This window comes from Anomaloglossus baeobatrachus, chromosome 5 (genome assembly GCF_048569485.1).
Source record: "Anomaloglossus baeobatrachus isolate aAnoBae1 chromosome 5, aAnoBae1.hap1, whole genome shotgun sequence".
NCBI lineage: Eukaryota > Metazoa > Chordata > Amphibia > Anura > Aromobatidae > Anomaloglossus > Anomaloglossus baeobatrachus.
Window position 1 is genome coordinate 50,558,639 of NC_134357.1, and position 13,778 is coordinate 50,572,416.

The window sequence follows — 13,778 nt, forward strand, 5'->3', positions numbered from 1 at the left end:
ACGGCCGGCCATTGGCCTGCACGACCCCCATGACAGCGCTGCGCCCATTGGCTGCGACAACATTGTCGGATTGTTTCCCTTCTCTTGGTTCTGGGCCCTGGACTGTGACACTGCAGTACTGAGTGCTGAGGATGAGGAGGGGAAGACACACACCGAGGAGGGAGGGCTGCAAGGAGGGATAATCAATGACAAAAACACATAATCACATACAAATAATAGCTAAAAACATAATCATAATAATAATAATAATAAGGTGAAAAACAACAATTATAAAAATAATAACAACAAAATAATAATAATCATAATGTAAAATAATAATAGTAATGTAAAAATAACACCTAAAAACATAATAATACTGATACTAATAATAATAATACTAATAATAATAATAAGGTGAAAAACAACAATTATAAAAATAATAGTAAAAGCTAATAATAATAATAATAAAAATGTAAAATAATAATAGTAATGTAAAAATAATACCTAAAAACATAATCATAGTAATAAATAATAATAATAATAATACAAGGGGAAAAACAACAATTATAAAAATAATAGTAAAAGCTAAAAACAATAAATAAAAATAAAAAATAAAAAAAATATAAAAATAAACATTAAAATAATAATAATGTAAAATAATAATAATGATAATGTAAAATAATAATGTAAAAAATAATAATAGCTAAAAACATAATCATAGCAATAAATAATAATAATATTAATAATAGTAATAATAATGTAAAAAACAACAATTAAAATTAATAGTAAAAGCTAAAAACATAATAATCACATAAAAATAACAACAAATAATAATGTAAAATAATAGTAATAATAATGTAAAATAATAATAATGTAAAAAACAATAATAGCTAAAAACATAATCCTAACAATAAATAATAATAATAATAATGTAAAATAATAATAGTAATACTAAGAATGTAAAATAATAATGTAAACAATAATAATAGCTAAAAACATAATCATAGCAATAAATAATAATAATAATAATAATAATAATAATAATAATAATAATAATAATGTGAAAAATGCGATGATAATAATAATAGTCGCCCCATATTCCCTCTCCCCTCCCCATTGACCTTTTGTACCTCCCCTATTTCCTCATGGACTGTAAGCTTACGAGCAGGGCCCTCACTCCTCTTGGTATCTGAATTTTGTTATTTTGTAATGTCTCATATTGTCTGTACATGTCCCCTCTGAATTGTAAAGCGCTGCAGAATATGTTGGCACTATATAAATAAAAAAATATTATTATTATTATAGTAATAATAGTAAAAGCTAAAATATAATAGCAATAATAATAAGATGAAAAACAACCATAACGATAAAAGGCCAAAAACAATAATAATATTAATAATAATAATAACAAAAACAAGATGAAAAACCATAACCATACTAAACAGAAATAATAATAATAACAACAACAGCTAAAAAATGATGATGATGATGATAATAGCAAAATAATAAAGTGAAAAACAACAATAATGATAACAATAGTAATAATAATAACAAGAACAATATGAAAAACCATAACCAAAATAATAAAGAAATCAAACAATAATAATAATCAATGGCTACACAAATCACACAATTGTATTAATGATAATGATGATAATCATAACAATAATAATAAAAGGAAAAGTCATATCCATAATAATACTAAAGTGTCAGAAACAATAATAAGGCTACATTCCCACAATCAGTATTTGCTGAGGTTTTGATGTTGCAGATTTTCTACCCCATTTCTAGCTGTATTATGTGAATTGTTTTTTTGCGCTTTTATCGCGTTTTTGACTTTGTGGTTTTTGTCTCTTCTTGATGTGTCGTGCTAGAAATAAAGATGCTTTATGTTTGATATTTCCTGGTGTTTGACTTTGCCAAAATGTTATTGCTATACCTACAGTGGGGAAAATAAGTATTTAATACTCTGCTGATTTTGCACGTTTTCCCACCTACAGAGAATGGAGAGGTCTGTCATTTTTATTGTAGATTTCAAATGTGAGAAACAGAATGCAAAAAAAATCTAGAAAATCCCATACCAGAGATTGTCTGTCTGCTGTCTCTCAAAGCATGATCTCCCTCTATCTGAAACTGAATCTCTCCAAAACTGAGTGTCTTGTGTGTCCTCCCTCTACCAACCAACCTGCACCCGACATCTCAATTACCGTCGATGATTTAATCATCATTCCCAAGCAGCACGCTCGCTGTCTTGGGGTCATATTTGACTCTCCTGCATTCCCCATATACAATCACTCACTCGCACATATCACCTGCATCTCAAAAACATCTCCAGAATCCGACCATTTCTTACTTTTGAAACTGCAAAACCCCTTACTGTCGCTCTTATTCATTCCCGCCTGGATTACTGCAACTCTTTATTGATTGGTCTCCCTCAGACCAAACTCTCCCCTCTTCAATCCATCTTGAAGCAGCATCCAGGGTCATATTCCTGTCCAGCCGCTTCACCGATGCCTCCACCTTGTGCCAGTCACTACACTGGCTACCCATCAGCTATAGAATACAATACAAACTCATATCCCTCACCCACAAAGCTCTCCACAGCTCTGCACCACCATATATCTCATCCCTCATCTCTGTCTATCATCCTACCCGCCCCCTTCGTTCCGCAAATGATCTTAGACTAACATCCTCCATAATACGAACCTCACACCTCCGTCTCTAAGACTTTTCTCGTGCCGCGCCAGTTTTCTGGAATGCACTACCCCAAAGAATGCGACTAATATCCAGCCCCCACGTTTTTAAGCGTACATTAAAAACACATCTCTTCAGACAAGCTTATCATAATAACTTACTAACCTAACTTTCCCCTGTCCCACCTTCTAAATGCTACTCGTAACCTTCTCTCTCCTATGTCTGTCATCACATCCTACATACAACCAATAGCACGTAAGGGCACCCAAAAGGTTACTGTCTAATGACCGGATCATTCATCTTTATATGTAACCAATACACTAGCATAACAATGGCCGGCCAGATCTACAAGTGTGCTTCACCTCTTGTGTTCCCCTTTTCCCCCATATATTGTAAGCTTTCGAGCAGGGCCCTCATTCCTTCTGTAGCTGTTGAAATATGTACTATTTTGTTTTGTTTTTGTCTATACAACCCCCCCACCGGATTGTAAAGTGCTGCGGAATATGTTGGCGCTATATAAATAAACTTTATTATTATTATATGATTTTTAATTAATTAATTTGCATTTTATTGCATGAAATAAGTATTTGATCACCGACCAACCAGCAAGAATTCTCTCTTACATGTATTAATAGCACCTGTTTGACCTCGTTACCTGTATAAAAGACACCTGTTCACTCAATCAATCAGGGTATGTGCGCACGTTGCTTTTTACCTGCTTTTTACCTGCTTTTTTGCTGCTTTTTCTTCTGCGCTGTTTAATGCCAAAATGGATGTGTTCTTCTATTCAAGCAAAGTCTATGGGAATTTGGGTTTCTTGTTCACACTATGTTGTTCAAAATGCTGCCTTTTTAAGGCAGAACTTTGGTCAAAAACTCAGCTTTTCAAAGAAGCAACATGTCAATTGTTTTTGCCATTTGGGTTTTGCACTGCAAAGCTGAGTTTTTGACCAAAGTTCTGCCACAAAAAGGCAGCATTTTGAACAACATAGTGTGAACAAGAAACCCAAATTCCCATAGACTTTGCTTGAATAGAAGAACACATCCATTTCGGCATTAAACAGCGCAGAAGAAAAAGCAGCAAAAAAGCAGGTAAAAAGCAGGTAAAAAGCAACGTGCGCACATACCCTCACACTCCATCCTCTCCATCATGACCAAAACTGAAGAGCTAGCTAATGACACCAAGGACCAAATTGTAGACCTGCAATAGACTGAAATGGGCAGCAAGAAAATAGGCAAGCAGCTTGGTGAAAAGGCAACAACTGTTTGCACAATTATTAGAAAAGGGAAGAAATACAAAATGACTGTCAATCTTACTTGGTCTGAGGCTGCATGCAAGATCTCACCTCATGGTGTAAGGATGAATCTTGTGTTCCCCTTTTCCCTCATATATTGTAAGCTTTCGAGCAGGGCCCTCATTCCTTCTGTAGCTGTTGAAATATGTACTATTTTGTTTTGTTTTTGTCTATACAACCCCCCCACCGGATTGTAAAGTGCTGTGGAATATGTTGCCGCTATATAAATAAACTTTATTATTATTATTATATGATTTTTAATTAATTAATTTGCATTTTATTGCATGAAATAAGTATTTGATCACCGACCAACCAGCAAGAATTCTCTCTTACATGTATTAATAGCACCTGTTTGACCTCGTTACCTGTGTAAAAGACACCTGTTCACTCAATCAATCACACTCCATCCTCTCCATCATGACCAAAACTGAAGAGCTGGCTAATGACACCAAGGACCAAATTGTAGACCTGCAATAGACTGAAATTGGCAGCAAGAAAATAGGCAAGCAGCTTGGTAAAAAGGCAACAACTGTTTGCACAATTATTAGAAAAGGGAAGAAATACAAAATGACTGTCAATCTTTCTTGGTCTGAGGCTGCATGCAAGATCTCACCTCATGGTGTAAGGATGAATCTGAGAAAGGTCAGGAATCAGCCCAGAACTATATGGGAGGGCCTGGTCAATGACCTGAAGAAAGCTGGGACCACAGTCTGAAAAATTACAGTTAGTAACACACAATGCCATCATGGATTAAAATCCTCTAGAGCACACCCCTGCTCACGCCAGGACAAGTTCAGGCCCATTTTAAGTTTGCCAATGACCATCTGGATGATCCAGAGGAGGCATGGGGGAAGGTCATGTGGTCAGGTGAGACCAAAATCAAACATTTGAGTATCAACTCCACTCACCATGTTTGGAAGAAGAAGAAGGATGAGTACAACACCAAGAACACCATCAAAACTGTGAAGCATGGGGGGAGGAAACATTGTGCTTTTTGGGTGCTTTTCTGAAATGGGGATAGGACGACTGCACCGTATTAAAGGGAGGATGAATGAGGTCATCTATCACAACATTTTGGCCAACAACTTCATTCCTTTAGTAAGAGCATTGAAGATGGGTCATGGCTGGGTCTTCCAGCATGACAATGACCTGAAACACACAGCCAGGGCAACTAAGGAGTGTCTCAGTAAGAAGAATTTCAAGATCCTGGAGTGGCCTAGCCAGTCTCCAGACCTGAACTCAATAGAAAACCTCTGGAGGGACAGAAACTCAATGTTGCCCAGTGACAGCACTGAAACCTGAAAGATCTGGAGAAGATCTGTATAGAGGAGTGGGACAAAATCCCTGCTGAAGTGTGTGTGTGTGTGGCGCCACTGCGGCTTCAGGCGCCACAAGGTACTGCACCTCACCAGATACTGAGGAGGTCATCACCAGTAAACCACCAATACACTCATGCAACACATAACATGGACACTCTGTCACTGGGACTGGGCTACGGTAGGAGCCAGGGGTGGCCATTATGAGGTATGGGACCTCTTGCCCAGTAGTTCAACAACCCGAAAGGCGGGGCATCTGCAGTTGAAGTTAGGAGCTATCTCACACACAAGTCAGTTGGAAGTTAGCTCCAGTCGCGACAAGCGCCAGGTCAGACTCAGGAGGAGACGTTAGTCAGAAGTGATAAGCACAGAAAGGGGCCCGTGGTCCGGAGCTGGAGGCTTGACCCTGGTTCTTAGGAAGAAGGGGGATCCCAGGGTTCGCGGGGAGTGCAGCAGGCACCCGTGACTTGTTCCACGGCCCAGGAGCTGGGGTGGAGGGAAGACCACTACAAAGGACACACAGAAGGAAACTCAGGTCTTGACCTACAAACTATCCTGGATCGGCTGGAGACCATAACACCGGAGCACGGCACTCCAAAGGCGGTGTGACTTCAGTGAGTAAAGAACTTGAACTGCACCCTCTGTGTCGTCCCACCACTGCCGGAACTCCCATCATCGCGCCCCTTTGTCATAGGCGACTACTACTTCTATCATCCTCCCTGGGGCCTGAGCTCTGCCTGTGGAGAGCTGCACCATCCAAGCTGCATTATCATCCACCCCAGAGAAGACCTCCCGCAGCGGCGGCTAATACTGGCTGCAAACCACAGGTGGCGTCACAAATAACTCCCATCATCCCCATCTTTATTGACACCGCTGGGGTCACGGAGTCGGGCCTAGCCACCGCGGCGTCCCAGAAAAAGAACCGCGGCCCGGTAACGGGTAACCCCCGACCCCGAGGGCGCGTCATGTGCAAACCTGATCAAGAACTACAGGAAACGTTTGACCTCTGTAATGGCAAACAAAGGTTTATGTACCAAATTTTAAGTTCTGTTTTTCTATTGACTCAAATACTTATTTCATGCAATAAAATACAATTATTTATTTAAAAATTATAAAATGTTATTTTCTGTATTTTTTTTTCTCTGTCTGTCACAGTTGATGTGTACCTACGATAAAAATTACAGACCTCTCCATTCTTTGTAGTGGAAAAACTTGCAAAATCGTCCGAGGATCAAACACTATAGGTGGATGGATGATAAATGTCCCATAGAACTTGCATATTTGTTGGAGAAGTGTGCATTCACATTATCACTCCAGACAGTGAGTCAGTGTGGCGCCCTGGACAAGCCAGGACATCACAGGTACTGCAACAACACACCCCACACCCCGGTTAGGAACAACGAAGTCAAACACAAATCCTTGTTGCCTCCCTCCAGGGGCTGATGTCCACACCAGGTGGGGCGGAGCCAGGCAGTTGGCTCCTCCCACCGAGGAGTTCACAGTCCTGGAGGCGGGAAAGAAGGGCAGATAGATAGACTAGGAGTTGGAGAGAGTCAGGGAAGTGGTAGTGGAGGAACTGACTGGCCGTGTCCGGGTACGTAGCCCGGGCACCTGACAGCAAGGTTGGCAGACGGTGGTGACCGTCTGCAGGAGAGGCCGATTGACGCACAACCGTAAGGACCGTGGACGGGCGGTGTACCGGATCGGGGAGCAAAGAGAAGCCAGCACCATCCAGCAGGGTCTACGGACCCCGACCAGGCTAGGAGTCGCCGTTAAACCGGTCAAATCCGTCAGCGACGGGAACCTCCGGGGTTTCCCAGCAGTAAAGACCCGACTGAAGGCAACCGTCCAAACCGTGAGGGAGAGAAAGCTACCGCCAGAGCTAGAGCTCCCAGGGCTAGAGCCTGCGGGCAAACAGAGCTCCCTTAGCCAACCTACCGCTGGGGAGCGGGTTACCGGTGGGAAGCCATCGGGGCCGAGAACATAATACCGGTGCAGGGAGAGACAGTTACCGCCAACCTACCGGGAGTGACCGTCGCAGCCGTCTGTGGGACTCGTCCATCCAGCCGTTTGTTTTACCAAAGACTCCGTGTGCGTTACTGGCTGAGTAAGTACCACCGTGCCATCTGGCACTGCGCTGCCCCGCGACCCTGCACCTGGCCAGGCCCCGCGGTCCACCAAACAGACAACCCCGGGCCCCGGAACTACCAAAATCCCCCCTACCCACGGAGGGGAAAGAAACATCTCAAATGCTCCCTGTCATCGCTTTCGGGAACCCCGTACAGAGCAGCGGTGGTGCCCCAACCTCACCACACACCGTGGGTGGCGTCACAAACTGACATCCCAAACCCCATCAAACCACCCCTTTCACTCACCGGCGAGGAGCGCCGCTCGAGTCCCCAGATCCGGCCCACCACTTGAGCCACCGAGCAGCAGCAGCAGCGCCAGACCCGAGCGTGGTGAGCGCAGCGCCCCGCCGCCCGCGACATCAGCAGCTGCACAGAGATCATGAAGCTTCAAGAGCATCATTTTGTCACAGAGTGTTTGGCTCTAAACTTGCCGAGTATCATGGCGTTGTGACGCCCCTGGACTATCAGGTCGTCACAGGGTATTGCACAATCTGCAATGTATACATCGCCCAGGCCAAAAACTAATGCTCTACCAGGATACAGCTAAACCCCCACACTGCCCCCCGAAGAAGCTAACGCAGCAAAACGCGTTGGGGCTTCCTTCCCCTGTACTAGACCTCTGCCTTGGCACTTGCCTAAGCACTTCTGCACTTTTTGATGGGCAAGCGGCAATCCATTTATTATCTATTTATATTTGAACTACTCTCCATAATGTTATGGGAATGCTGCTGACCCATTCATTTGTATTTATTATGGCAGAGGCCCATGATCTGGGAACCTCTTTCTGGGACTCTTTTCCTGCACTTATGTACCTTTACTATTTATTATGCTTGTCTCCTTGTCTATATTGATTGTGAAATAAACTTGCTATTTTGTACTCACAAGGAGTCTCTATTTCCATTTGTAATATCATGCATGGCCCTTTAATACTCTCCTTTGTCTCTTTGATTAATAAACCCCCACTAAAGTGGAAGCATCACAGGTGCAGGAGAAGCAGATCACACACACACCTCCATGGAATGGAGGGGAGGCGAATGCTAGATGATAAAACTGCACACTGATGGCTTGCATAGAGCGCTGTTCACACATGCAGATAACACAGTCCAAAACCCGCAGCCTATTAGGTGACGCCCTTCGATTAGATCAGGCGAGCTGCCAAGCCGTACCCCACCTGTGTATCACACACGGACAGACACTCTACATTGCAAGGCCCAACAGAAAGGGGCCTGGCTGTATCCTGTACAAACAAAAAAATATGAGGTTTTAGTTGGTATTATGGCCATAAAATGTAAGCCTACAACCCGCGTCACGGAACCTCATGCTTGTAGGTCCCTACACTAAATATAAAAATAGCAACAAAAAGAGGATAATATCCTCCAAAAATTAAGTATTACTCACAGCAAGTTGGGCTGCAGTGTGTACATCGCCCAGGCCAAAAACGAATGCTCTACCAGGATACAGCTTGGCAGGCTGCCTGATCTAATAGTATGGGCGTCACCTAATAGGCTGATTAGAATGTGTAAAGATACCATAAAAATGAGGTTTGGAGGAGGAAAAGAAGTCCCAATTGGGGAATAGCATACCCTTGGATAAAAAACATAGGATCAAATACAAGGTAATAAGGATCACAGTCTTAACAGTTAACCTCCTATATAACACGTAGAGGACAGGGTAGGTCACACAAGGTCACTTATTAATCCACCATAAAACTCCATATGCATGTCCTGTCAGATAAATAATATACAGGATTAAAGTTGCTTGGTGGTAAAGTGAAACCCAGAGACAAACCTGCTGTCGCAGAGCCAAGAGGTATGCCAGACCTGACAATTGGGACAGGTAAGACTTATCACAGTTACTTTCCGCTTTTTTAAGATGGAGGAGCCTGTCTTCCCATGCCGACTATAGCTTTCACTAACTTGTTCTGCGTGCTTCTGTGTTCCTGTTGCTGGTAACTTACTGTGTGCTGCTCAGTGTGCTGTGAAAATCCTCTTGCCTTTTCGGTTATTCCCTCCCTGCTCTTTATTTCTTTCTGATCACGTATTGTCTAAAGCCTGCTTTACACGTTGCAATTTCGCATACGATATCGTATGCGATTTGCAACGCCCCCATCGTATGTGCAGCACGTTCAATTTGTTGAACGTGCCGCACATACGATTAACCCCCGTCACACGTACTTACCTACCATACGACCTCGATGTGGGCAGCGATCGTCCACTTCCTGGAGTGGGAGGGACGTTTGGCGTCACATCGACATCATGCGGCAGCCGGCCAATAGAATCGGAGGGGCGGAGCTGAGCGGGACGTAAACATCCCGCCCAACTGAGGCAAATATTTCATTTACAAGAAAGATCAGCAATTTAAAAAAAAATAATATTTAAATGGTCCCTTAAGGGTCTGTTATGACCTAAGAAATCAAAATAAAGGGGAAAAAAACAAGATTTATAAACAACAACATTTATAAAGAAGAAAGTAATTGCCAGACTTCAAAAATTGTATCAATTGTTCAATATATGAAAGTAAAGCCTGCTTTACACGTTATGATTAAGCATACGATATCGTATGCGATCGCACCCGCCCCCATCATATGTGTGGCACGTTCAATTTGTTGAACGTGTTGCACATACGAGTAACCCCCGTCACACGTACTTACCCGTCCATATGACCTCACTGTGGGCGGCGAACGTCCACTTCGTGGAGTGGGAGGAACGTTCAGCGTCACATCGACATCACGTGGCAGCCGGCCAATAGAAGCGGAGGGGCGGAGATGAGCGGAACATAAACATCCCGCCCACCTCCTTCCTTCCGCATTGCTGGCGGGAGCCGCAGGACACAGGTAAGATCTGTTCATCGTTCCCGGGGTGTCCCACACTGCGATGTGCGCTGCATTGGGAACATTGAACAACCTCACGTTCAATTTTTAGGAATTGAACAACGTGCGTGCGATGAATGTTTTAACGTTCAATCGCAATCGCACGTAGCTGTCACACTCTACAATATAACTTACGATGCCGGATGTGCGTCACGACGTGACCCCGCCGACGCATTGTAAGATTTATTGTAGCGTGTAAAGCCCGCTCAATTGTAACAGAAAGGGACACACAATCTAAAATGTATTTTTAGAAAATATTAAAAAAATGTGATAAACATTTCCTTTTCTCTTTTGTCTGATATAGGGAAAAGGTTGAAAAAAATACAAATATAAAAATGACATAAAAATTAGGACTCACATTTCATAAAAAAAAGGAACAATTTATTAAAATCAATATTATGAGAAAATAGTTGGAGCATTTTCTATTAAGTTCTAATTTGGGCAAAAAAAAAAAGAAGAAAAGATAAGAGAATAAGGATTTAAAACTAAATGCTTCTATCCCTACATAAAAAAAGCAAAGCCCCCAAACGGTGCCCCAACGCCCGCCTGTCAAATTAACAAATGGTCGCCCATGAAGAAGACAGCGTCATAACTGTACAATCTAGTGGCCGGCATCCATTGGCTTGATGGGCTCTGTCAGCACAATGTACACTGGAGATCAAAATTAGAGAATAATGTCTGATCACTTGCTTTTTTCAGAAATAATATAATCTAGATTGATGAACATTTGCAGGTTTATTTGTAAGGGGTGCACCATGCCACTAGAACAGGGTTTTACAAAAGATCCAAAGTTCAACAACATAAAACCATTATTTTGCCCAAAACGTGATGATGAGAATTAGAGAACAGTAATGACTGTAGAACAGAGAAAGCTTATAACTAAATGTTCTGCAGGTAACAACAGTCCCCAATCAGTAGGACGTGCACCGGCCGTCACTGTACATGACTTCAGCACATCTGCGGCCACAGGACATCAATAGTCCCTGACCCTGCTCTGGTGTGATTTTGGTCCACTCTTCTTCCAGTCTCTTCCACTGTTCTTTGACCGTTATGGGTTTCTTGGCCATAACTTTGTCACCAAGGATTTTCCAAAGGTTTTCTATTGGGTTTAGATCAGGACTCTGGGCGGCCATTTCATTGTTTCAATGTTTTCTGTTTCCAGGAGCTGCTTTACCCATTTTGCTGTGTGACAGGGGGCATTGTCCTGCATGAAAATCGCTGGCTGATTAAGTGATGAACGCAAGTAAGGAACCACGTGTTGTTGAAGAAGGTTCTGATCCACACTTGCATTCACTCTGCCATGTAGCCACATAAGAGGTCCAACTCCTGCTGGAGAAAACATTTCCCAAATCATGACACTTCCTCCACCTCCTTTCACTGACTTCTTAACACACTTCGGGTTCAGTCTTTCCCCAGTTTGTCAATGAACATAATGTTTCCCATCAGACCCAAATAAACTAAACTTGCTTTCATCAGTAAAATGAACCATGAGGCACTTCTTCTCTGTCCACACAACATGCTCCTCACCAAAGGTGAGTCTAGCCTTTTGATTTTTTCTGCTAATGAGAGGTTTGGTCACTGCAGAGTGGGCTTTCAGTCCAAATGCTCTTAAACGTCGTGACACTGTATGACGAGACAGATCCTTACCTTGTTCAGTGCTGAACTGGCGAGCAATTCCAGCTGCAGTGTTGAAACGATTACCCATGGAGATTCTCAGCATTATCCTGTCCCCTCTTGCATCTGTCTTTCTAGGTTGACCAGCCTTCTTGGAGGACTTAAGATTGTGATGTTGCAAAGATCCAAAATTCATAAAATCACAGACTTGGAAAGACCAACTTCTCTTGCTATGGCTGATAGGGTCACCCCTTTGGCCTTCATCTGGACAACCTGCTGCCGGAGGGTTTCTCACACTTTGGAATGGCACACCATTTTTGCAAAGTCAGTGCAAACTGGAAAGTTAAGCTGCTTTCACACATCTGTTTTTTGCTGTACGGCACAATCCGGCGCTTTGCGGGAAAAACGCATCTTTTTTTTGCTGCCGGGTGCGTTTTTTCCTTATAGACTTTTATTAGCACCGGATTGTGCCGCATGTACTCGCGTTTGATCCGTTTTTTGCCGGTCGCGGCAAAAATCGTCACTCCGGCGGCCGCACAGGATGCAGAGAGGAACGTTTTTGCCAGCGGCAAAAAATTGCATAGCGCTGCAAGCGGCACTGTGCGGCATGGTGCATAATTAAAGTCTATGCACGCCGAATCCGGTGGCAAGCATCAAACGCCGGAAGCATGTACCGGATTCGGTTTCTACTTTTGAGCATGCCCGGAAGTGATATAAATTCATTGCTTGTCAGAAAATCAATCACTCTCTCTTCCCCTCTCTCTCTCTCACTCTGTCACTCACTCACCGATCACGGGCGTCTGCACGTCTGTCCCAAAGCTCTAGCGGCTTCTCCTGATTTGAAAATCCCGGCCGCCCATTATTCAATCTCGTATTCACTGCTTTCCCCGCCCACCAGCGACCATGATTGGTTGCAGTCAGACACGCCCCCGCGCTGAGTGACAGCTTTCTCACTGCAACCAATCACAGCCGCCGGTGGGCGGGTCTATATCGTGTAGTAAAATAAATAAATAATTTAAAAAAAGAGCGTGTGGTCCCCCCCAATTTTGATACCAGCCAAGATAAAGCCACACGGCTGGAGGCTGGTATTCTCAGGATGGGGAGCTCCACGTTATGGGGAGCCCCCAGCCTAAAATATCAGCCTGCAGCCGCCCGGAATTGCCGCATCCATTAGATGTGACAGTCCCGGGACTCTACCCGGCTCATCCCGAATTGCCCTGGTGCGGTGGCAATTGGGGTAATAAGGGGTTAATCATGGCAGGCGTCTATGAGACACCCCCAATCATTAACCTGTAAGTGAAAGTAATTAAACACATACAACCGAAAAAATACTTTATTTGGAATTAAAGACAAAAAAACTCCCTCTTTCACCATTTTATTAAAATCCCTAAATACCCCTCCAGGTCCGACGTAATCCACAGAGGTCCAGCGACGCATCCAGTTCTGCTACATGAAGCTGACAAGAGCGCTGTAGAACACCGCCGCTCTCTATCAGCTCCACGCAGCAACTGAAGTGAATCGCGCTGTCATCGGGGACGTCACTGAGGTAGTGCCGGTGTGTGCGGTGATGATGCGTGCGATAGTGCCTGCGTGTGCGGTGATGATGCGTGCGGTAGTGCGTGCGTGTGCGGTGATGATGCGTGCGATAGTGCCTGCGTGTGTGGTGATGATGCGTGCGGTAGTGTCTGCGTGTGCGGTGATGATGCGTGCGATAGTGCCTGCATGTGCGGTGATGATGCGTGCGATAGTGCCTGCGTGTGCGGTGATGGTGCGTGCAATAGTGCCTGCGTGTGCGGTGATGATGCGTGCGGTAGTGCCTGCATATGCGGTGATGATGCGTGTGATAGTTCCTGCGTGTGCGGTGATGGTGCGTGCGATAGTGC